The 25242-nt window shown below is 52.8% G+C and overlaps 1 long non-coding RNA gene and 2 pseudogenes across 3 annotated transcripts in view; 2 read left to right on the forward strand and 1 right to left on the reverse strand.

Moving 5' to 3' along the window:
• The first annotated feature begins 3151 nt into the window (after positions 1 to 3151).
• LOC111533177 lies at positions 3152 to 6549 on the forward strand. The gene is made up of 3 exons (XR_002728777.2): positions 3152 to 3253; positions 3752 to 3859; positions 6292 to 6549. It is a non-coding gene; the product is annotated as an uncharacterized LOC111533177 (long non-coding RNA).
• A 1107-nt stretch (positions 6550 to 7656) lies between these two features.
• Positions 7657 to 25242, reverse strand: part of LOC111549033 — a 39359-nt pseudogene continuing 21773 nt past the window's right edge. Inside the window, exons 1-2 of the transcript XR_004228600.1 lie at positions 12967 to 13207; positions 7657 to 8494 (exon numbers count right to left, since the gene is read on the reverse strand). The product of XR_004228600.1 is annotated as a guanine nucleotide-binding protein G(I)/G(S)/G(O) subunit gamma-10 pseudogene, transcript variant X1 (transcript). Of the gene's footprint in view, positions 8495 to 12966 lie in introns of the transcript that reaches the window.
• LOC113219947 overlaps positions 16292 to 25242 on the forward strand; it is a 10861-nt pseudogene continuing 1910 nt past the window's right edge. Inside the window, exons 1-3 of the transcript XR_004228615.1 lie at positions 16292 to 16410; positions 18445 to 18613; positions 24526 to 25226. The product of XR_004228615.1 is annotated as a TRIO and F-actin-binding protein pseudogene (transcript). The remainder of the gene's footprint in view (positions 16411 to 18444; positions 18614 to 24525; positions 25227 to 25242) is intronic.

Below are 25242 nucleotides of genomic sequence, written 5' to 3' on the forward strand. Positions count from 1 at the left end.
GCTAGTTTTTTGTATTTTTTAGTAGAGACGGGGTTTCACCGTGTTAGCCAGGATGGTCTCGATCTCCTGACCTCGTGATCCGCCTGTCTTGGCCTCCCAAAGTGCTGGGATTACAGGCTTGAGCCACCGCGCCTGGCCCATAATTTTTGTGTTTTTAGTAGAGACGGGTTTTTGCCATGTTGGCCAGGCTGGTCTCGAACTCTTGACCTCAGGTGATCCACCCGCCGTGGCCTCCCTTCCAGCCAGGAACTCTTCTATTCTGGGAAACCAAGTGCCCAGATGATAATTGGGGATTGTGTTAGAAAGGGGAGAATGGCTATCCTGGCTAACAGGGTGAAACCCCGTCTCTACTAAAAAATACACAAAAACTAGCCGGGCGAGGTGGCGGGCGCCTGTAGTCCCAGCTACTCAGGAGGCTGAGGCAGGAGAATGGCGTAAACCCGGGAGACGGAGCTTGCAGTGAGCTGAGATCACGCCACTGTACTCCAGCCTGGGTGACAGAGCGAGACTCCGTCTCAAAAAAAAAAAAAAAAAAAAAAAAAAAAAGAAAGGGGAGAATGGGGCAGGGCGTGGTGGTTCATGCCTGTAATCCTAGCACTTTGGGAGGCTGAGGCGGGCCGATCGCCTGAGATCAGGTGTTTGAGACCAGCCTGGCCAACATGGCGAAACCTGATCTCTACTAAAAATACAAAAATTAGGTGGGCACGGTGGCTCACGCCTGTAATCCTAGCACTTTGGGAGGCCGAGGCGGGCGGATCACAAGGTCAAGAGATCGAGGCCATCCTGGCCAACATGGTGAAACCCTGTCTCTACTAAAAACACAAAACTTAGCTGGGCATGGTGGCACACGCCTGTAATCTCAGCTATTTGGGAGGTTGAGGCAAGAGAATCACTTGAACCCAGGAGGTGGAGGTTGCAGTGAGCCGAGATCACGCCACTGCACTCCAGCCTGGCGAGGGCAGGACTCTGTGTTTAAAAAAGAAAAAAAGAAAAAAAAAAAGAATCATATATTACCCGGGTGTGGTGGCAGGTGCCTGTAATCCCAGCTACTTTGGGAGGCTGAGACAAGAGAATCGCTTGAACCGGAGAGGCGGAGGTTCCAGTGGGCCAAGATCACGCCACTGCATTCCAGCCTGGGTGACAAGAGCAAGACTCCATCTCAAAACTAAAAGGAGAGAATGGGTGTTGGGGTACAATCAACAGATTATTTCACAGAAGCCAAATATATAAAGGGCTGTCATGAGGGGATCCATCTGTGTGGGGCTAAAGTCACAGCAGACATTTATCCATCCTTGGTTTTCACACTGAGGTCAGGCCGTGTGCTGGTAAACGATGAGCTGTGGCCATAGTTACCCGAAGCTGGGCTCAGCCTGCTGAAAGAAAACGTCTTTTGGTAGGATCTGTTTCAGGGTGGCCTGAGCTCTCCCCAGGGGGGTGGGGTGAGGTGAGGAACTGTGGGGGCAGGTGTTCCGGGGTCATATAAGCCTCAGCTTCCATCCTTTCCAAGGTCCCAGTGGCGTTGACGACCTTGACACCCCCAGGTTTGAGCCATTGACCTTCCTTTGGCTTGCAGGTGGCTCTGGCGAGGGGCTTCGGTTCCTCTGAGCTTGGAGAGCTCACTGCCTGCTCCCTTGTGAGGAATGCTAGAAATGCCTGCCTTGTTCTGAGCTAGCATCAGCCTCCGCCAGACACCTTTAGAGGTTTGCAGGCTGTTCTCAGCCTTTCTGGCTCTCCTCACCTTTGAGCCACCTCCTAGGAGAAGTCTTCTCTGCTTCCTCCTTTCTCCACCTGGCCTCCCATGATAGTAGGTGTTTCCTTCTTTTAAACACTGAACACAGTGGATCCTGGTTTGTCCCTCGAACCAGATCACGAGCTTTCTGAGTGAGAAGTTGTATCTTAGTCATTTCTGTTTCTGCTCTGGGCACAAGCCTGTGTCAATGTAGGTTCTCAGCCAATCCTGTCTGAATCCAATCCCCAGGTGATCCCCAACAACTCTCAAAATAATCTAAGATTTCCGTGACCTTAGTGCCAAGCTCACCTGCCTAAAAGTGTCTGAATCTAGTCTACCTTCCCCATCTCATCACTGCATCCATCCCTCCTGGACTTCTGCTGCAACCTTCCTCCCTGTCCAGTGAATTTCACCCTCTTCCTCCCTTCCCAGTCACCGCAGTTGCCAAATATCAACCAAAAGGAAAAAAGATGGGAAACAACTTTTTTTTTTTTTTTTAAGGCAGAGTCTCACTCTGTTGCCCAGGCTAGAGTGCAGTGGTGTGATTTCGGCTCACTGCAACCTCCGCCTCCCGAGTTCAAGCGATGCTCCTGCCTCAGCCCTCTGAGTAGCTGAGACTACAGGCGCACACCACCACGCCCGGCTTTTTTTTTATTATTATTTTTATTTTTTAGACAGAGTTTTTTGTTTGTTTGTTTGTTTGTTTGTTTGCTTTTTTGAGACGGAGTCTCGCTCTGTCACCCAGGCTGGAGTGCTGTGGCCGGATCTCAGCTCACTGCAAGCTCCGCCTCCCGGGTTTACCCCATTCTCCTGCCTCAGCCTCCCGGGTAGCTGGGACTACAGGCGCCGCCACCTCGCGCGGCTAGTTTTTTGTAGTTTTTAGTAGAGACGGGGTTTCACTGTGTTAGCCAGGATGGTCTCGATCTCCTGACCTCGTGAACCGCCCGTCTCGGCCTCCCAAAGTGCTGGGATTACAGGCTTGGAGCCACCGCGCCCGGCCTAGACAGAGTTTTGCTCTGCCGCCCAGGCTGGAGTGTAATAGCTATCTCGGCTCACTGCAACCTCCCCGCCCCGCGGTAAGAAAACTGTCATGACAGATAGGTTAAGACTCTAGTCCAAGGTCTGTGCTAAAGCCAGCCCAGCGGACTGTCGCCAGAATGAACCAACGGGAAAGAGGTCAGAAGGAGCCAGATCCGCCAGTGCCAGCCCTCTCTAGGGCTCCCTGGGGACCCCCAGTGGGCGAGGGCTGCAGGCGGCCCAGGCTAAACGTGCAGCGAGTCCCGCTCTCAGAGGTATCCGTGCCCCGCCCGCCTCCGCCCCTCCCCTTGTTCTGGCTTGTCCAGTCCCACAGAGTCCCACAGTCTTCATGTAAATGAGGCACCCAGAGAGAGCCTATGCGAGCGTGTCAGGGGCGGGGCCTGCCTTCCACTTCCCGAGCATCGCTCTGATTCATTGTTAAAATAAAGAGGCCATGACCCTGGCACTCCCACCCCGGCAGCCCCTGTGCGTGGAAATCCAGCCAAGGTTAGCACTGGGCCGCAGAAAAGAGGAGCTGGTAGGGGGAGGCCTACGGGAGGGGTAGGGGTCGAGGGATCCGGGGAGGAACTGGTTGAATGCCTGGATGGAGAGGGTCTCGGGTCCATTCTCTGGGTGGGGCATGTGTAACTGCTTAAGGTTTTGATTATTATATCCACATCTCAAGTACATTTTAGAGAAGGATTCTGCCTATTGGTTGTGGGTAGCGGAGGAAACGGGAGCAGAGAGGGGCACGTGGAGTAGAGCCCGCTACCCACCCCCAGGAAAATGAGCGGCGTTCTCCTGCTAGGCGACGCTCCTTTATGTGGCCAGACCAGGAGAGAAACGCCCAGGACGGGCGGGGCCGATGCGCCCCTCTTCCACCACCAGGAGCCGGGAGGACGACCGCCCGGAGAGGATCAGAGACCCTGGGGCCACGGAAGGGCCAGTGGGTGGCCCTCTCCCCACCGTGCCCTGCTGTCGCCCCCACCCCATTCCCTTCTCCAGGTCTGATGATGGAGGAGCCTTGGCCCTGGCTGTCCCAGGGGAGGAGGTGAAATTCCTCAGCTCTCCACCAAGATTGGCAACAAAAGCCTGATCCCTGGAACACACCAGGTGAGGATGAATGTGGGCAGGTGACCTTGGGGCACCAAAAGCTGCTTGTGTTTTGGGATGTTGGGTTCCTCCCACCCCCCACCCTCCCCTTGGGGCTCTGTGTGGGTGGGGAGGGCACCTTTAAGTGACTCTCCTGACCCAGCTTCACTCTAGGGAATGAATGTTGGTGGCCCTAGGGGCACCCAGAAAGGAGAACCCTTGTACAAGTTAAAACACCAGGGTTTCAGAAGGGTGTGATGCCTCACACCTGTAATCCCAGCACTTTGAGGGGCTGAAGGAGGAGGATTACTTGAGGTCAGGAGTTCAGGAGTTCAGGAGTTCAAAACCAGCCTGGGTAACACAGCAAGAGCCTTTTTTTTTGGGAGATATATTATTGCCCAGGCTGGAGTGCAGCAGGGCGATCTTAGCTCCACTGCAACCTCTACCTCCCAGGTTCAAGCAATTCTCTTGCCCCAGCCTCTTGAGTAGCTGGGATTACAGGCGTGCGCCACCACGCCCAGCTAATTTTTGTAGTTTTAGTAGAGACAGGGTTTCACCATGTTGGCCAGGCTGGTCTTGAATTCCTGGCCTCAAGTGATCTGCCTGCCTCAGCCTCCCAAAGTGCTGGAATTATAGGCGTGAGCCACCGCACCTGGCTAAGAGCCCATTTTTACAAAAGAAAAAATTAAAAAATTAGCTGGGCATGGTGGTGTGCACCTGTATTCCCAGTTACTGGGGAGACTGAAGCTAGAGAATCATTTGAGCCCGGGAGTTTGAGGTTGCAGTGAGCTGTGATCGAGCCACTGCACTCCAGCCTGGGTGACAGAGCAAGACCCTGCCCCCACCTCCTCAAAAAAGAAACTAGGGGCCGGGTGCAGTGGCTCACACCTGTAATCCCAGCATTTTGGGAGGCTGAAGGAGGTGGATCACCTGAGGTCAGGAGTTCGCCTGGCCAACATGGCAAAACCCCGTCACTACTAAAAATACAAAAATTAGCCAGGCATGATGGCACATGCCTGTGATCCCAGAAACTACTTGGGAGGCTGAGGAAGAATTGCCTGAACCCAGGAGGTGGAGGTTGCAGTGAGCCGAGTGAGCCAAGTGAGCTGAGATCACACCACAGCACTCCAGCCTGGGCAACAGAGAGAGACTTTGTCTCAAAAAAACAAAACAAAACAGGAAAACACATTAGGGTTTCTTTTTGGCTAAGCTCTGCCACAAACTTGCTATGTGACTTCAGGCTGTTCATGTTTGTCAAAGACGTCATCCTCAACTCTGAAAATATCTGGCCAGCCTTTTGCCTCCCTCGCTGTGCTTCCCAAGGGAGCTGTGCGAGTTGGCAGTATGATCCAGTGCTCCTCACTTCCACCTCCAAGAGAGCAGGGACACACACAGGCCGGGATTTGAATCAGCCACTGTGACCTTGAGTGAGCAAAGGAACCTCTCTGAGCCTTAGTTGCCTGATCTAAAATTGGCATTAATTTGATCTACAATGCAGAGTAGCTATAATACAAGGACACTCAAACTTTGAGGTGCACTAGAATCATCTGGGAAATCACCTTTTTTTTTTTTTTAAAAAACACAGAGTCTCGCTCTTGTCACCCAGGCTGGAGTGCAGTGGTGCGATCTCGGCTCAGAGGTTGCACCTTCACCTCCTGGGTTCAAGCGATTCTCCTGCCTCAGCCTTCTGAGTAATTGGGACTACAGGCGCGCACCACCATGCCCAGCTAATTTTTGTATTTTTTGTAGAGACGGGGTTTCGCCAGTTGCCCAGGCTGGGCTTGAACTCTTGGACTTGAATGATCCGTCTGCACTGGGCCCAGCTGGAATCTGCATTTTTTTGTTTTTTGTTTTGAGATGGAGTCTCACTCAGTCGCCCAGACTGGAGTGCAATGGCGCGATCTTGGCTCACTGCAACCTCCGCCTTCTGGGTTCAAGCCATCTTCCTGCCTCAGGCTCCCAAGTAGCTGGGATTACAGGCACGCCCCATCACACCGGCTGAGTTTTGTATTTTTAGTAGAGACGGGGGTTTCACCATATTGGCCAGGCTGGTCTCGAACTCCTGACCTCAAGTGATCGGCCCACCTCGGCCTCCCAAAGTGCCAGGATTACAGGCATCAGCCACTGTGCCCGGCCTGGTATCTGCATTTTTATGAACAGCCCAGGAGGGTGTAATGCAGAGTCCTTGGCGTGCACTTTTAGCAACACTGCAGTAAGGACTAGAAATCGCACATCAAATGCTGGCAGAGTGCTTGGGTGCTTAGTAGGTGCTTAGCGAGTGTTTGTTGAGTGAATAAATGAACAGGAATGGATGGAGAATAGGAACATCCAAAGGAATGGATGAGTAACCTTATTTCCTTGGTCCTTGTCTGGAAACTGGGGCAACTGGGGCTGAGGTTCAGGTGAGTGGCCAGCCAGTCATCTGGTCTTTGCTTCTCCCTCGTTTTTGCCAGGCCTCACCTAGAGGTTCAGCCATTGGATTATAGGAACTGCCCTGGCCTGACTCACCCAATATGGAGGAGGTGCCTGGGGATGCCCCCTGTGAACACTTCGAGGCCAACATGCTTACCCAGAACCGCCGTCAAAACTGCTTCCACCCTGAGGAGGCCCACGGAGCAAGATACCAGGTGAGCCAGTTTTCCACGTGGTTGAGGTGGTTTGGGATGGGGGCATGGGTGAAGGACTGGGCCTGTGGTGTCTGCTTACTCACAGTTGAACCCAGATGCTGAACTTTCTCCTGGCCAGAGTCTCGGTTTTCCCACATTGCAATGAAGTGGTTGAACCATGTGAATGTTTCACAATCTTCAGTCACTTTCCTCCTGCTTATATGATACGATTGTTACCATACTCATCTAATCTATTACTTACTTTGTTAGTCTTTAAATCTTTTTCCCCTCCTATTGTAACAAAACTTCATATCATCAACACAAGTAGAAAAATATAATTATTTCCTGTGTATATAAAGTTAAGGAGAAAGGTAGAGCCTGGGCGCAGTGGCTCACACCTGTAATCCCAGCAGTTTGGGAGGCCAAGGCAGGTGGATCACCTGAGGTTGGGAGTTCGAAACTAGCCTGGCCAACATGGTGAAACTCCATCTCTACTAAAAATATAAAAATTAGCTGGGCATGGTGGTGCACGCCTGTAATCCCAGCTACTCCGGAGGCTGAGGCAGAAGAATCACCTGAACCCGGGAGGCGGAGGTTGTGGTGAGCTGAGTACACGCCAGCCTGTCTCAAAAAAAACAAAATACAGAAGAAAGGTAGAAAAAGAAAAAAACAAAACAGAAATGTCATTAAACCCTAACTCGAGAGTGTTTTCTTTTTCTTTCTTTCTTTCTTTTTTTTCTTTTTTCTTTTTTTGTAAGACGGAGTCTTGCTCTGTCGCCAGGGCTGGAGTGCAGTGGCGTGATCTCAGCTCACCACAACCTCCGCCTCCTGGGTTCAAGCGATTCTCCCGCCTCAGCCTTCCAAGTAGCTGGGATTACAGGTGCCTGCCACCATGCCCAGCTAATTTTTGTATTTTTAGTAGAGACAGGGTTTCACCATGTTGGCCAGGCTGGTGTTAAACTCCTGATCTCAGGTGATCCACCTGCCTCAGCCTCCCAGAGTGCTAGGATTACAGGCGTGAGCCACTGCACCTGGCCTCGAGAGGGTTTTCTTTTTCTTTTTTTTTTTTTTTTTTTTTTTTTTACAAAGATCGAATCTGCTTTATTTATATACACAATGGGGCAGCCTAATGCACATCATAACATTAACTTTTCCAAACAAGTTTGCTAAGAAACTGCTCCTATATTTAGTGTTAAAAATAAAACAATCTTCCCATTTAGAAAAATCAAGACATCAGTCAATTAGTAAAGCCTATTCTTCCTCCCAGCAATTTGTACTTTCTTGTATTCATTTAGGAATTGTGAATTCATGAGAAAAGAACACATTTTTTATGTGTTAAATATCTTCCAGGAACAACAGTTTACAAGTATTCAATTGTTTAAATAAACACAACTATTTTCCTTCTTAAAATGTAAACATCCAGTAAATAAAACATACATGATATTCCAGGTATAGAAATATTAGTAACTCACTTATGAAACAGGTGCATTTTGGTATATTTGGTGGTAAGGTTTTTGTTTGTCTTATGTATAAAAGTACTTGCACCAAAAAAACAGGCTGTTACTATTTAAAACTCTATTCCTTCACCCACTTTCCTCAGTCAAGTAGAAACTCATGAATTTCTGTGATTTTTGCTATAGGACCAGGCCACAGGGAAGGGCTAAAATATCTCTAATTAGAGCTAGGGAAAAGTGTTTTCTTGAGACTTGAAGGCAGTCATTCGTCACTTTGTGCTTGAAGGCATTCCTCAGTGAACTTCTCTCCTACAGTCTTCAGAGTAAAGCACAGGATCTGGGCTCCTGGAGGGGGTTACTTCCGGCTGGAACACCCACCAGCAGGGCATCCTTGCAGGCATTCTGCATACAGTACTGTTGAAGCTCTGCAGCTGCCTGAGGGATCTTGATCCTCTCCACGCCAGCCTCCAACTTGAGCTGCTCCACCAGGCACTGCAGGGTGCTCGCGCTAGCCCTGGAGGACATGGCAGCGGCACTGGGCTCCAAGGGCCGAGAGTGTTTTCTGTGGAAGGCTCTGAGCTTGAGTCCTGCTGTCTCTTTGTCAAAAAGGGAGATTAGCAGATGTTAGAGAGATGTTAAGAATACATCAGCATCATCTGGAGATTTTCTTTCTCTCTCTCTCTCTCTTTTGTTTTTCCTTTTGGAGATAGGGTCTTGCTCTGTAGCCCAAGCTGGAGTGCAGTGGTCCAACCATGGCTTACTGTAGACTCGACCTCCCAGGCTCAAATGATCTTCCCACCTCAGCCTCCTGAGTAGCTGGGACTATAGGCACATGCCACCATGCCCGGCTAATTTTCTTGTAGAGACGGGATCTCACTATGTTGCCAGGGCTAGCCTCAAGTTCCTGGGCTCAAGCGATCTCCCCACCTCAACCCCCGTAACTTCAGGGATAACAGGTGTGAGACATCGCACCTGGTCTGGAGATCTGGAGATTTTCTTCTTCAAGTTATTAAAAGAGTGAAGAAGAGTCCTTTTCTTTTATTTTTTTATTTTTTGAGACGGAGTCTGGCTTTGTCGCCCAGGCTGGAGTGCAGTGGCCGGATCTCAGCTCACTGCAAGCTCCGCCTCCCGGGTTTACGTCATTCTCCTGCCTCAGCCTCCTGAGTAGCTGGGACTACAGGCGCCCGCCACCTCGCCCGGCTAGTTTTTTGTACTTTTTAGTAGAGACGGGGTTTCACCGTGTTAGCCAGGATGGTCTCGATCTCCTGACCTCGTGATCCGCCCATCTCAGTCTCCCAAAGTGCTGGAATTACAGGCGTGAGCCACCGTGCCTGGCCCTGATTTGCTTTTTTCACAGTCACTCTGATTGCTGGGCAGAGAGAATGGAGTGTGCAGGGTGGTGAGAGTGAATCAGATGACCTGCCAGGAAAAGGTGCACGTACTCATCGGTGCCAGAGATGATCAGGGCTTTGAGATGGAGGCAAATTGACACATTTCCAAACTAATTGAACAGGCACATCTACAGGATTTGGGGGTGAGGGAGGGGAGAAACCCATGGCTGACTCCTGTTATTTCTCCAGGCAGGGTACTTGGGTTGGGAGGTCTGTTTGGAGTTGTCTGGGGCATGGTGTGGGGTGCCGGCAGGACACAGTGGAGATGAGGGGGAGGTTAGTGAATTGTGGGAGCTGGAGCTCAGGGCCAGACCACCACAGGAGATGGAGGCCTGCGAGTCTTCAGGATCTGTCACTGACCAAAGTCTTGCTCATGGATGAGGCTATCGTCTGCGGGGGAAAGCGTGGAATGAGATGAGAATAGGCCTGGGTGGAGGCCAGGGAATCAGCAAAGACAGCCAGGAAGGCCAGAGGCTTGGAGGCAAACCCCACAGTGTGCCCCTCCTCCCCAGTAGCCAAGACCAGAGACGGTTTCAAGGTAAGAGAGGAGGCCGGGCACAATGGCTCCTGCCTGTGATCACAGCACTTTAGGAGGCTGAGGCTGAAGGATGTGCTTAAAACCAGGAGTTCAAGATCAGCCTAGGTAACAAAGTGAGATCCCATCTCTACAAAACAAAAAAATTAAGGCCGGGCGCGGTGGCTCAAGCATGTAATCCCAGCACTTTGGGAGGCCGAGACGGGCAGATCATGAGGTCAGGAGATCGAGACCATCCTGGCTAACCCGGTGAAACCCAGTCTCTACTAAAAACTAGCCTGGCGAGGTGGCGGGCGCCTGTAGTCCCAGCTACTTGGGAGGCTGAGGCAGGAGAATGGCGTGAACCCAGGAGGCAGAGCTTGCAGTGAGCCGAGATCGCGCCACTGTACTCCAGCCAAGGCAACACAGCCAGATTCCATCTCACAAAAAAAAAAAAAAAAAAATTGAGACCAGGCACAGTGGCTGATGCCTGTAATCCCAGCACTTTGAGAGGCTGAGGCAGGCGGATCAAGTTGAGCGCAGGAGTTCGAGACCAGCCTGGGCAACACGGTGAAACCCCATCTCTACTAAAAATATAAAAGTTGGCTGAGCACAGTGGCTCACACCTGCAATCCCAGCACTTTGGGAGGCCGAGGCAGGCAGATCACCAGGTCAGGAAGATCAAGACTATCCTGGCTAACACGGTGAAACCCCGTCTCTACTAAAAATACAAAAAATTAGCTGGGCATGGTGGTGGGCACCTGTAGTCCCAGCTACTCAGGAGGCTGAGGCAGAATGGCATGAACCCAGGAGGCAGAGCTTGCAGTGAGCCGAGAAGGCGTCCCTGCACTCCAGACTGGGAGACAGAGCAAGACTCTGTCTCCAAAAAAAAAAAAAAAAAAAAAAAAAAATCTATCTATCTATCTTTATATATAACCCAGGCATGGTGGTGTGCACCTATAGTCCCAGCTACTCAGAAGGCGGAGGCATGAGAATCACTTGAACCCAGGAGGTGGAGGTTACAGTGAGCTGAGATCGTGCCACTGCACTCCAGCCTGGGCAACAGAGTAAGACTCTGTCTCAAAAAAAAAAAAAAAAATTGGCTGGGCACAGTGGCTCACATCTATAATCCAAGCACTTTGGGCGTCCAAGGTGGGAGGATTAATTGAGCCCAGGAGTTTGTGACCAGCCTGGGCAACATGGCAAAACCCTGTCAATTTAATGAAAATTTTTTAGGGGCTGGGTACAGTGGCTCACGCCTGTAATCCCAGCACTTTGGGAGGCTGAGGCAGACAGATCACCTGCCATCAGGAGTTCGAGACCAGCCTGGCCAGCATGGCAAACCCCTGTCTCTACTAAAAATAGAAAAATTAGCCGGGCATGGTGTCACCTGTAATCACAGCTACTGGGGAGGCTGAGGCAGGAGAATCGCTTGAACCCAGGAGGCGAAGGTTGCAGTGAGCCGAGACTGCGCCATTGCACTCTAACCTGGGCTACAAGAGCAAGACTCTGTCTCAAAAAAAAAAAAAAAAAAAAATCCCTTCACAAATATTAACTCATTTAATTCTCAGAACACCCCTAGGAGGTGGGTCCTGCTATCCTGCTTGTTTTGTAGATGAGATAACTGAGGCACAGAGAGGATACACGTGGCCCAGGTCTTGGTCGCATCTCAGCCTCCATTTCCGAGAGGAGAAAACAAGGCTCCAAAAGGGGAAGTCATCGGCCTGAGGTCACAAGCTGGGAAGTGGAGGAGCCAGGATGGGGCCCGGGGTCTATCTGAAGCCAGAGCCAGTGCTGACCCGTCAGACAGGAAATCAGAGCTGGGGACTGACTGCGGGGCCCACTCGAGTGGGTGGTGGGGTGGTGACAGGAGCTGGGATGAAAGCCAGGATGAGGTGTCACATCAGGCTGAGGCTCCTGCTGGGCCTGGCGGGGCGGAGACCTCTGGATGGTGCCTGGTGAGTCTCTCCTAATTTCTGCCATGCCGTCCCCTGGGTGGCCAAGGCGCCAGGCCCGGCTGTGGATCTGACACCTCCTGCTGCCGGGCTCTGATCAGAATCTGGCTGCAGGGCAGGGGGCGAAACTGAATCCTGCCAAGCTCCCCTGGCCTGGATGTCACGGCAGACACCCCGACCCCACTTCTTGGCACCGCCTGACCCCCAGTGGTGGCCTTCTTGGAACCTGGAGAGCCTGTGCCCACCCCATGGTGCCGACCAGGCTGCTGCCTTGGCCCTGGGCTCTGGGCTCCAGGGTCCCCAGGGATCCCATGCCCAGGCTCCTGCCCCTCCCGGCTCTCAGGTGAGCTGCTGGGATCGGGTTCCTGCGGTTTCAAGTCCTGCATTGTTCTTGGCTGGGCCCCGGCTTATGAAACAGTAATGAGGGGCCCCTGCTCCCGAAGCCGGCCCCTCTAAGGTTTCCACTGCCTCGGCTGCTGCTGCCACCACAGCCCGGAGTCGGGGCCTGGGAGGGCGGCAGCGTGGGGGCCTGAGCCGGAGCCCCCCGGGAATGAGGGTGCTGACAGTCGACAGCCACCACCACCGCCAGAGCCCGCAGCCCAGGTAATCCGAGAGGAGGCGGGGCGCAGGGTGCCATGGCCGCTGTCTCCCACCACCAGGGGAGGGACCTGCCGCTCTCCAGAGGTGGGGAGGAATTGGGGGGGGCCCTGGAGGTGAGCAACCGTTCTCCCCTGGTGAGCCCAGCACCAGACCAGCCTTCACAGGTGTGGCCTTGCCAAGGGTGGAGGGAGAGAGGAGCGGGCAGCTGGCTCCAGGCCCCCGCCCTTTTCCTGGGGCCTTGACCCTCCAGCCCTGGAGCCCCTGCCTCTGCTTTAGTGGGGCAAATCTCTTCTGTCCTCCAAGACCTTGTTTTCCCATCTCCTCTACCATCAAACTGCCTCTTCCTCCCCCAGACCTCTTCCTTCTCTCAGCCAGCCTAATCCTTCCTCCTCACCCTTGTCTTTTGGCCGCAAAAGACCCTGGTGGATCCTTCTTTCCACCTCGTTCTGGGGCGCACAACATACATGCATATAAACGTAAACTTACACTGATGCAAACATACGGATCGGTGTACCCGCAGGACCTGCGCAGGCATGCATGCGCAAGAGCTTACTCCACCTATGTGCACACACGTGTCCCCAATACCAGGCCTTTATCCACACACATACCTGCTCCAAGGCCCGTATGTGTACACACACGTGTGCATGCACACACCGGGTACCTCAGCCAGCCCTCGGCTTGAGTCCCAAGGGGCGCTTCCAGCCTGATGGGCAGCTCCTTGAGAAGTGCGAGATCCCCGGAGGAGATGCCTGGAGACTCCCACACCGCTGGGAGGGGCTGTGCAGGGGGAGGGGAGACCCCACGTGGGCGCTGAGCTGTCTCCTCTCTCCAACCCTGGCCTAGGAGCTCAGGAGCCCTTCAGGTGCTGAGGTGCCCTACTGCGACCTGCCTCGATGCCCACCTGCCCCTGAGGACCCACTCAGCACCTCAACCTCCGGCTGCCGGTCTGTGGTGGACCCGGGCCTCGGGCCAGGGCCCAGGAGGTGGGTAGAGTCCCAGGGCCCGGGGAACGGCTTCAGGGGGTGGAATGCCCTTGCCCTTCCCATTTGCACTCCTTCCCCAAGGCAGCACCTGTCTAATGGCTGCTGGCATGGGTCACGTGGTCAGTCCTCCAAACCTAGGCACAGGTGGGCGGTGGGCATGCTCCTTGGGCAGACAGGAAGAACTCAGATCACACCACCCTGCTTGCACTTGGGTGGCTGAGCCTCCCCTCCCCAACCCTGGCTGTCTCTCCCGGGGCTCCTGCCCTGCCCATAACCTCCCAAGACCGAGCTCAGCTTTGCCCCAGGGTGTGTGCTGCTGTGTACCCACCTTGCAGTGGGCATGGCCACAGCCTACTCACATTTCCTGGTTCCCTTTGCAAGCTTTAAAAGATTAAACAGTCCTTGCACCCAGGGGCACCTGCTGTCACCCACCTACCTGGGTGTGCACTGGCTCCAGGCTCTGGGGTTCCTTCCACCCTCAGGCCTGAGTGGCAGTTCCCCCTTTAAGGTCATGATACCTTGGGAGGCCATGGCCTGAGAGTCTAGAAACCTGGGTTCCAGCTTCAGATCCATCGCTGATGGGTCTTGAGCAAGTTACTGTGTCTTCCTGTGTCTCAGTTTCCCTGTCTGTAAAATAAGAGGGACTGAATCAAATCAGCATTGTGCTGGGATCATTCATGTGCTCCTCACAGGTAGACATATTAAAAAAAAAAAACAGAAGGCCGGGCGTGGTGGCTCAAGCCTGTAATCCCAGCACTTTGGAAGGCCGAGACGGGCAGATCACGAGGTCAGGAGATCGAGACCATCCTGGCTAACACGGTGAAACCCCATCTCTACTAAAAAATACAAAAAACTAGCCAGGCGAGGTGGCGGGCGCCTGTAGTCCCAGCTACTCGGGAGGCTGAGGCAGGAGAATGGTGTGAACCCGGGAGGCAGAGCTTGCAGTGAACCGAGATCCAGCCACTGCACTCCAGCCTGAGCAACAGAGTGAGACTCCATCTCAAAAAAGAAACAGAAAAACAAAAAAATAAACAGGCCAGGCACAGTGGCTCATGCCTGTAATCCCAACACTTCGGGAGGCCGAGCTGGGCAGATCACTTGAGGTCAGGAGTTCGAGACCAGCCTGACTAACATGGGGAAACCCTGTCTCTACTAAATATACAAAAATTAGCCAGGCATGGTGGCAGGTGTCTGTAATCGCAGATGCCTGGGAGGCTGAGGCAGGAGAATTGCTTGAACCCAGGAGGGAGAGGTTGCAGTGAGTTGAGATCGTGCCATTACATTCCAGCCTGGGTGACACAGCAAGACTCTGTCTCAAAAAAAACAAACAAAAAAAAGCTTTGTTATCAAGTATGTTTCAGAAAGTCTGCGATAAATGAAGTTGAATAGCTTTCCTGCAGGACTTGTCAGAGCCTTTAGCTTGCCTGTGTGCGTTGTGGCTTTTGGGTAAGAGAAGTAGAGAAGTATGTCATTTGACTACAGAGCTCTTTTTTATGGCCATCACTTATTATCATCCTGTAGGCCAGTCTGTGGGTCACTCTTTGGGGATACTGCCAGTGCTAAGCCTTCTTGAGCCTGTGATTTCTTTTAAAGCAGGGCTTTCTCTGCAGCTCCCTCCCTCAGCATCTGGGCTGGTGAACCTGTGAGCCATCGTGCCTGGCCTAAAATGCAAATTATTATACTTACTTTAAAGAGATGCTAATGGCCAGGCACGGTGGCTCATGCCTGTAATCCCAGCACTTTGGGAGGCTGAGGCGGGCGGATCACGAGGTCAGGAGATCAAGACCATCCTGGCTAACATGGTAAAACCCCGTCTCTACTAAAAATACAAAAAATTAGCGGGTGTGATGGCAGACGCCTGTAGTCCCAGCTACTCGGGAGGCTGAGGCAGGAGAATGGCGTGAACCCGGGAGGCAGAGCTTGCAGTGAGCTGAGATCGCGCCACTGCACTCCAGCCTGGGCAACAAAGCGAGACTCCGTCTCAAAAAAAAAAAAAAAAAAATAGAGATGCTATTGCTGGGCAAGGTGGCTGACGCCTGTAATTCCAGCACTTTGGGAGGCCAAGACGGGCGGATCACGAGGTCAGGAGATCTAGACCATCCTGGCTAACACAGTGAAACCCTGTCTCTACTAAAAAATACAAAAAATTAGCCGGACGTGGTGGCAGGCGCCTGTAGTCCTAGCTACTGGAGAGGCTGAGGCAGGAGAATGGCGTGAACCTGGGAGGCGGAGCTTGTGGTGAGTTGAGATCCTGCCACTGCACTCCAGCCTGGGCGACAGAGCAAGACTCTGTCTCAACAACAACAACAACACAATTAAAAATAAAAAAATAAAGAGATGCTGTTTTAGCTCAACGAGGCAACCCATATAAAAAGCCTGACACAGGCCGGGCGCAGTGGCTCAAGCCTGTAATCCCAGCACTTTGGGAGGCCGAGACGGGCGGATCATGAGGTCAGGAGATCGAGACCATCCTGGCTAACATGGTGAAACCCCGTCTCTACTAAAAAAAAAAAAAATACAAAAACAAAAAAAAACTAGCCAGGCGAGATGGCGGGCGCCTGTAGTCCCAGCTACTCGGGAGGCTGAGGCAGGAGAATGGTGTAAACCCGGGAGGTGGAGCTTGCAGTGAGCTGAGATCCGGCCACTGCACTCCAGCCTGGGCGACAGAGCGAGACTCCGTCTCAAAAAAAAAAAAAAAGCCTGACACAGAGGCAGCCCTCAGCATTGGCTCCCTCTCCCACACCAGCGTGTGGGCCCCAGGCTCCCTGTGTGAGTGAGTGTGAATGCCTGGGTGGGGTGGGGAGTACCCCTAACTCCCCATTACTTTTTGGGAAAAAGTCATAGGTCTTCTCCTCTCCCAGGGGCCCATCCCCCTCAGCAGGGCTCCCGGAAGAGGGTCCCACAGCCGCCCCCAGGAGCAGGAGCCATGATCTTGAGGCAGTGCCCTATCTGGAGGGCCTGACCACTTCCCTGCGTGGCAGCTGCAACAAGGACCCCGGCTCTGACCCTGGCTCCAGCCCTGACTCCGACTCCGCCACCCCTGATGATACCAGCAACTCGTCCTCTGTGGTGAGCCAGGAGCGGGAGATGGGGGGACAAGAGTGGCTCACACCTACATCTGCAGCCCTGGATCCCGCCTAAACCTCCAGGCCAGGGCTAAGCCTCATACCAGAGAATTTGGCGAGGTCCTCTGGACCATTGGCTGGCACCTCGGGCCACCCCAGCGAACCCCCAGAGGGTGGGGGTTTCTGCACAGGCTGGCCCAGGGTGGCTGGGGTCTGGCTGTGAAAAGACGGGGAAAGGAGTTTGAGCTGACAGGAGCTCCGGGTGAATCACCAGTGGGCTTGGGCTGCCAGGTCCCAGAGGGCTGGGACGTTGGGTGTGGTGTCTAGAGCAAGAGTGGCACAGAACCCCAGGGCCCTGCCCTCACCACACAGTGCTGAGCCCCACGGCCAGCCCTGGCGTAGATTTCCAAGGGACAGAGGAAAGGGAGCAGGCTGCGGGGGTCATTTAGCCACGAAAAGAGAAGACCCAGCACTCTTTCCTTTAGCATTTGCACTTTGAGGGGCTGCCACGGAGCAGGAGAGACAGGCTTGTCCCAGGAGACCGCTTCACCAGGAAAACGACGGGGGGTGGTGATAAGACTCCGAATAAAACAACCCAGCCTCGCATGCTTCGTGGCCAGCTCCATGCTAAGGGCTTGGTGGGTGTGGGCTCAAGGGGGACTCACCACACCCTCGGAGGCGGGGACTTCAGTCGTCCCATATGAGGCTGAGGCTCAGAGTGGGAGCAATTTAGTGGAGGCCACACATCTGGGAAGTAGTGGGGCTAGGATTTGAACCCACTTCTCTCTGGCCCCTGGGGGTATCTCACACCAGTCCCAGATGCGGAACTCGGGGAGTCTGGGCAAAGCTCTGGGCTTCAGTGGACGTGCATGCCTCCTAGGTTCATTGAAGATAAGCGACTTAGCACTTAGCACCTGCTAGAGCCCAGCACAGTGCCAGGCAAACAGCACGTGCTTTTTATTTAATTGACTGATTGAAGGCCAGGTGCGGTGGCTCACACCTGTAATCCCAGCACTTTGGGAGGCCAAGGTGGGCAATCACCTGAGGTCAGGAGTTCAAGACCAGCCTGGCCAACATGGTGAAACTCCATCTCTACTAAAAATACAAAAATTAACAGGGTGTGGTGGCAGGCACCTGTAATCCCAGCTACTTGGGAGGCTGAGACAGGAGAATCACTTGAATCTGGGAGTCGGAGGTTGCAGTGAGCTTAGATTGTGCCATTACACTCCAGCCTGGGCAACAAGAGCAGAACTCCATCTCAAAAAGAAAAAAATAAAAGGTTGATTGTTGAGACAGGGTCTTGCTCTGTTGCCCAGGCTGGAGTGCAATGACTTGAACATGGCTCACTACAGCCTTGACTTCCTGGGCTCAAGTGATCCCCTGACCTCAGCCTCCTGAGTAGCTGGGACTACAGGCATGCACCATCATGCCTAGCTAATTTTTTTTTTTTAAATTTTGTAGAGACGGGGTCTCACTGTGTTGCCCACGCTGGAAGTACTTTTTACTGAGTACATGGAGCAGAGTCTACGCCACAGAAAGTGTGGCACCACTCACTGTCACCTCTCTGGGGCAGAACGCAGAACTTGATGGTTTAGGAAGTGCTTTTCATTTTTTATTTAATTTTATTTATTTATTTTTGAGATGGAGTCTTGCTCTGTCACCTGGGCTGGAGTGCAGTGGCATGATCTCAGCTCACTGCAAGCTCCGTCTCCCAGGTTCAAGCGATTCGCCTGCCTCAGCCTCTGGAGTATCTGGGATTACAGGCGCCCACCACCATGCCTGGCTAGTTTTTGTATTTTTAGTAGAGACAGGGTTTCACATGTTGGCCAGGCTGTTTTCGAACTCCTGACCTCAGGTGATCCACCTGCCTCGGCCTCCCAAAGTGCTGGGATTACAGGTGTGAGCCACCGCGCCCGGCAGGGAAGTGCTTTTTAATGTCAATTCCCTTCCCTTCCTTCTACCACTCTCATTTGGGGAGTGTATGTCCTGCAGCCTTTCTTCTCTCACAAACATACTTTCTTCTCCCCTTCTCTGGCAGGATTGGGACACTGTTGAGAGGCAGGAGGAGGCCCCCAGCTGGGACGACCTCGCAGTGATGATCCCTAGGAGACCTCAGGAGGGGTCGAGAGCTGACAGCTCCCAAAAGGCCCCATCTCTCCTCACCAGGTCCCCTGTGGGAGGAGACACTGCAGGCCAGAAAAAGGAGGGTGAGTCCTTCTGCCAGGTTGGTTCCCATGGTGATGGCCTGGGACCCCCCAGATAGTCATCTCACTGACCATTTGGGACCTTGGGCATGGCTTACTTTGGTGGCCTGAGTGTTAATAATAGTAACAGTTCCCGTCATGATGGAGCAGCCACAATGAACCATGCTACCCACTGTATTATTATTATTGTTATTTTGTGGGGGACAGAGTCTCACTCTGTTGCCCAGGCTAGAGTGCAGTGGCGCGATCTCAGCTCACTGCAACCTTCACCTCCCTAGTTCAAGTGATTCTCCTGCCCCAGCCTCCCAAGTAATTGAGGTTGCAGGCTCCTGCCACCATGCCCAGCTAATTTTTGTATTTTTAGTAGAGACGGGATTTCACTATGTTGGCCCAACTGGTCTCAAACTCCTGACCTTCAGTGATCTGTCCATCTCAGCCTCCTAAAGTGCTGGGATTACAGGCCTGAGCCACTGTGCCTGGCCTATTATTATTATTTTTATTTTTTTGAGATAGAGTCTCACGCTGTTGCCCAGGTTGGAGTGCAGTAGTGCCATCTCGGCTCACTGCAACCTCCGCCTCCTGGGTTCAAGTGATTCTCCTGCCTCAGCCTCCCTAGTAGCTGGGATTACAGGCTTGCAACACCATGCCTGGCTGAGTTTTGTATTTTTAGTAGAGACGGGGTTTCACCATGTTGGCCAGGCTTGTCTCAAATTCCTGGCTGGGGATTACAGGAGTGAGCCACTGTGCCTGGCCTTAGTCAAGGAGTTTGGACTTTCTTCTCTAAGTAGTAGGGAGCCACTGAAGGTTTTCTTGAGGAGGAAACTCATGTAATTGAACCTGTGCCTTAGGAAGTTCCCTAGGTCAAAGGTGCAAAGGATGAGTTGGAGCAGGAAGGGGCTGAAGGATGAGAAACCAGTTAAGAGACTGTTGCAGCCACCGTAGCAATAACTGGTTCAGGCACGAATCACCGGCGGATGCGAAATCCCTAGGGTGGTACGTTGTCAGGAAACAGGGGTTTCACCGTGGTCTCCAAGTATCACTCCTCAGATTCTGCATCGATTACTGAGAGAAAAGGTACCCTTAGGCTGGGGAGAGTAGGAAGATACCACCTTCACCAAGCAGCTGTTCAGCATCCCCAGAGTGGAACAAACCAACATCAGATGCCCCTGATGTGATGCATGGGGTCGGGGGAGGGGATGCTGGGGTGTGCACAGAATCCTTCCCTTCTAAATTGTCCTTCTGCAAATGCATTGCCTACACCTAACCCCAGTGAAACATCACACAAACCCGAATTGAAAGACATTCTGGGCCGGGCGCGGTGACTCAAGCCTGTAATCCCAGCACTTTGGGAGGCCGAGACGGGAGGATCATGAGGTCAGGAGATCGAGACCATCCTGGTTAACACGGTGAAACCCCGTCTCTACTAAAAAAATACAAAAAACTACCCGGGCGAGGTGGCGGGCGCCTGTAGTCCCAGCTACTCGGGAGGCTGAGGCAGGAGAATGGCGTAAACCCGGGAGGCGGAGCTTGCAGCGAGCTGAGATCCGGCCACTGCACTCCAGCCTGGGCGACACAGCGAGACTCCGTCTCAAAAAAATAAAAATAAAGAAAGAAAGACATTCTGCAAAATGACTGGACTCCTCATAGGACAAAAAGGGGCTAGGGGACTGTTCTTGATTAAAAGAGACTAACGGGACGAGGACGTGGAATGCCATGTGTGAGCCCATTGGGATCTGGGACAGGAGGAGACAGAGCTGTGACAGGCATTACTGGGACTACTGGGGCATTTTTTGTTTTTCTGAAATGGAGTCTTGCTCTGTCTCCCAGGCTGGAGTGCAGTGGTGCGATCTCGGCTCATTGGAACCTCCGCCTCCTGGGTTCAAGCGATTCTACTGCCTCAGCCTCCTGAGTAACTGGGATTACAGGTGCCTGCCGCCACGCCCAGCTAACTTTTTGTATTTTTAGTAGACACAGGGTTTCACCATATTGAGCCTGATGAGATCCGGGACACGGGACTCGGGATGCTGAGGCAGGAGAATCGCTTGAACTTGGGAGGTGGAGGTTGCAGTGAGCCGAGATCACCCCACTGCACTCCGGCCTGGGCAACAGAATAAGACTCCATCTCAAATAAATAAATAAATTAAATAAAGGGCATGGTTGCAGGGTGAGGAGGGGACAGAGAAGGAGAGAGGTTTAGGGAGGAGACTTGATGGTACTCAGGACAGGAGGATACATGGTCACAGCTTCTGGCCTGGGTGTCTGCGTGGATGGTGTGCCCTTTGCTGAGAGCAGATGGCTGGGGAGCCGGTGCGCCCAGCGCTGGCTGTGCTGTATGGGATTTGCGAGCTCCAAGGATGAGGTTTTGAGGCTTCAGATGCTCAGGGAAGCAGGGGATGGAGATGTGGCATCTTCAGCTGAGGGGCAATGCTCACTCAGGCGCTCAGTGGATGTTTACTTACAGCCCATAAGTCAATCACGGCTGAATAGATGAGACAGCAATGAGAATGGCAGCAGCATTACAGCAGTGACCCGCTTTTCTGATGTTCCAGGCCTTGTGCTAAATACATGTCTTGCACAGAATCACTCTGGGCTCCCCGACCCCTCACTCCTGGCCCTTCTCCTTCCTCACTGACCACTCCACCTCGCTCTCCTTTGCTGAGGCCGCCTCCTCTGCTTCACTTTTAAATATCGGATGCCCCAGATCCCTGTCCTGGGCCCCTTCTGTCCTCTCCCTGCACACTTAGCTGCTTGGCTTTCAGTACTGTCTGGGAAAATCCATGACTCTGGAGTCCACATCTCTGGCCTTGATTTCTCCCCTGAACCTGCCAATTTATACAGCCCAGCCCTCCACTGCATTGATCACACCTCAGGCCCACACCTCAGCGACCGTACCCGGCCCACTGCTCCAATCCTATTAACTAAGCTACAGACTTGATGGGATTCACCAGTTTTTCTACTAATATCCTTTTTCTGTTCCTGGATCCATTCCAGGATCCCACATTGCCTTTAGTCCCCCTCCTCATCTCCTCTGTCTCCTCCAATCTGTGACAGCTTTCCCATCTCTCCCAGTTTTCCCCTGAAGGCTGTGAGCACAGCAATCTGCTCACCTTTGACTTTAGAAAAAGTCTCCCTGGATGAACGATGACATTGGCCCCAGAGTGCACAGGCTTGGGGGCTACTGCAACCATCCCGGAGAGAAATAGTGGTGGCTTGGAGTAGGAAGTGGGTGTAGATGAGAGAAACAGGTGAATATGGAATGTATTTATTTTATTTTTATTTTTCGTAGAGATGGGGGCTTACTATGTTGCCTAGGCTGGTCTCCAACTCCTGGGCTCAAGCAATCCTCCTGCCTCAGCCTCCCAAAATGTTGGAATTACAGGTATGAGCCACTACCAGGCACGAAATGTATTTTAGAATAGCCATGGGACATCAGCCACCAGCAAATTTTTTGTTTTTTGTTTTCTGAGACAGTCTCGCTCTGTCACCCAGGCTGGAGTACAGTGGCCAGATCTCAGCTCACTGCAACCTCCACCTCCAGGTTCAAGCAATTCTCCAGTCTCAGCCTCCCGAGTAGCTGGGATTACAGGCATGCACCACTGCATCTGGCTAATTTTTTAATTTTATTTTTATTTTTTTGAGACTGAGTCTTGTTCTGTTGCCCAGGCTGGAGTGCAGTGGTGCGATCTCGGCTCACTGCAAGTTCCGCCCCCTGGGTTCATGCCATTCTCCTGCCTCAGCCTCCCAAGTAGCTGGGACTACAGGCCCCCGCCACCATGTCTGGCTAATTTTTTTGTTTGTTTGTTTGTATTTTTAGTAGCGATAGGGTTTCACTGTGTTAGCCAGACTGGTATTGATCTCCTGACCTTGTGATCTGCCCGCCTCGGCCTCCCAAAGTGCTGGGATTACAGGCATGAGCCACCGCGTCCGGCCGCATCCAGCTAATTTTTGTAATTTTAGTAGAGACAGGTTTCACCATGTTGGCCAGGTTAGTCTCGAACTCCTGACCTCAGATGATCCACCCACCTCGGCCTCCTAAAGTGTTGGCATTAGAAGTGTGAGCCACTGCGCCTGGCGACCATGCAAATTTTGAATTCTCTGCTAGGTGCTGGGAACTCAGACTTTACCAACAACAGCCCAGGGAGGCTGGACGGGGCAGTGGCTGCAAAGGGAGAGGAGAGGGGATCTGTGTGAAGGCAATTGTGGCTACTTTTTTGTTTTGTTTGTTGTTTTAAGACAATGTCTTGCTCTGTTGCCCACGCTGGAGGGCAGCGGCACAATCTTGGCTCACTGCAACCTCCGCCTCCTGCGCTCAGGCAATCCTCTGGCCTCAGCCTCCTAGGTGGCTGTGACTACAGGCACGTACCACTAGGCCCTGCTAAGTTTTAAAAAACCTGTAGTAGAGACAGGGTCTCACCATGTTGCATAGGCTGGTCTGGAACTCCTGAGCTCAAGTGATCCTCCCACCTTGGCCTCCCAAAGTGCTGGGATTATAGGTGTGAGCCACCACACCCACAGTTGTGGCTCCTTTAAGATGAGGCCAAGATACCCTTTACTCTTCATCTAAAGCAGTAGCCAAGGGACACGTACATAGCTGGTGCTCAACACCTGCTCCATGACTGAGGGATTGAGCGGGATGGAGGGTGACACACCAAGGTCATGGCAACTCTGTCATGAGGCTAGGAGTTGCGAAGAGGTCACTATTGAGGACAGTTACGTTAATCCTTCAGGCCAGCGTTTCTGAAACTCTAAGTTGTACAAATCACCAGTTTTGTTAAATGCAGATTCAGAAGCAGTACATCTGGGCTGGGACCTGAGATTCTGCATTTCTGGCAAACTCGCAGCTATCAGTTTATAAAAGTTTGTCCATCTGTGCACCTTTCCCATCCTCATGGCAGCCCTGGGAGAAGCCTCAGGGTAGGAACATTTGAATACAAAAAACAGGGGCTTTCTAGAGCTGTCACACATGAAACAGACTCATTAGAACCTATCTCTACTAAAAATACAAAAATGAGCTGGGCATGGTGGTGCATGCCTGTAATCCGAGCTACTTGGGAGGCTGAGGCAGGAGAATCATTTGAACCCGGGAGGCATAGCTTGCAGTGAGCCGAGTCTGTCACTCCAGTCTGGGTGACAGAACGAGACTCTGTCTCAAAAAAAAAAAAAAAAAAAAAGGCCCGGGCACGGTGGCTCACGCCTGTAATCCCAGCACTTTGGGAGGCCAAGACGAGTGGATCACCTGAGGTCAGGAGTGTGAGACCAGCCTGGCCAACATGGTGAAACCCTGTCTCTACTAAAAATACAAAAATTAGCTGGGCATGGTGGCACATGCCTGTAATCCCAGCTACCCCGGAGGCTGAGGCAGGAGAATGGCTTGAACCCGGGAGGTGGAGGTTGCAAGGAGCCGAGATGGTGCCACTGCCCTCCAGCCTGGGCGACAGAGCGAGACTGTCTCAAAAACAAAACAGAAAAACAAGAAATGGGGGGAATTCCTCAGATTCTGATTGAAGGAAGTAAAACTGGGAAGGGCAGACTATCAGGTGGCTGCTGCTGGGCCCACCTCTCCCTCCCTGGGGTTACACAGGCTATTGCCAACACTTGTCTCCACAAGTCTGCTTCTTCTCTGTCTTCTCCATGGATCCCCAGACCCTGTGGCCTCTTCCATTTGTCGAGTCCATCTCTTGACTGAGTCAGGGTCTCAATTTCAAATTCTTGACCTTGGCTTGAGAGAGGCATCTAAGCCCTTGTCTCATCAGCCTTGGTCAGAGAGGTGGAGTCACTTGGTACAGACAGTGAGACCTGTAAGAGGAGGGTATGGGGTCTGCCCTAATTACTAGTCCAAAGGGACAAAGAAAGGCAGAATATGAGAGGTGCCTGGACCCCTCCCCTTACCTTGAGCTCCTCTGTTTTCTCTCCAGACACTGGCGGTGGGGGCCGGAGCGCAGGACAGCACTGGGCAAAGCTCCGGGGAGAAAGTGGGTTCTTCTCCCTGGAGCGGCACCGGTCAACACTGACCCAGGCTTCCTCCATGACACCACACAGCGGACCTCGAAGCACCACGCCTTGGGCTTCCCCTGCCCAAAGGGACACTGCTCAGGCTGCCTCTACACGTGAAACCCCCCGAGCCTCCTCTCCCCACCGAATCACCCAAAGGGACACCTCCAGGGCCTCATCCACCCAACAGGACACCTCCAGGGCCTCATTTACACAGCGGAACACCCCCAGAGCTTCCTCTCCCTCACGAAGCACCCAACAGGATAACCCCAGAACCTCGTCCAACCAACAAAATAATCCTCAATATTCCTCTCCCCAAAGAGCCACCCAACAAGATAACCCTAGAACCTCTTCTACCCAGCAGGACAACCCCCAAAGTTCTTTTCCTACTTGTACTCCCCAGTGGGACAACCCCAGGACACCCTGTGCCCGACGGGGTGATCCTAGAGCCTCCTCTCCCAACAGAGCCACCCAACGAGACAACCCCAGAACATCTTGTGCCCAGCGGGACGATCCCAGAGCCTCCTCTCCCAATAGAGCCACAAGAGACAACCCCAGAACATCCTGTGCCCAGCGGGACAATCCCAGAACCTTCTCTCAGATCAAAGCTACCCAACAGGACAACCCCAGAACATCCTGTG

The sequence above is a fragment of the Piliocolobus tephrosceles genome, chromosome 19, assembly GCF_002776525.5.
Source record: "Piliocolobus tephrosceles isolate RC106 chromosome 19, ASM277652v3, whole genome shotgun sequence".
In the NCBI taxonomy this organism is placed as follows: domain Eukaryota; kingdom Metazoa; phylum Chordata; class Mammalia; order Primates; family Cercopithecidae; genus Piliocolobus; species Piliocolobus tephrosceles.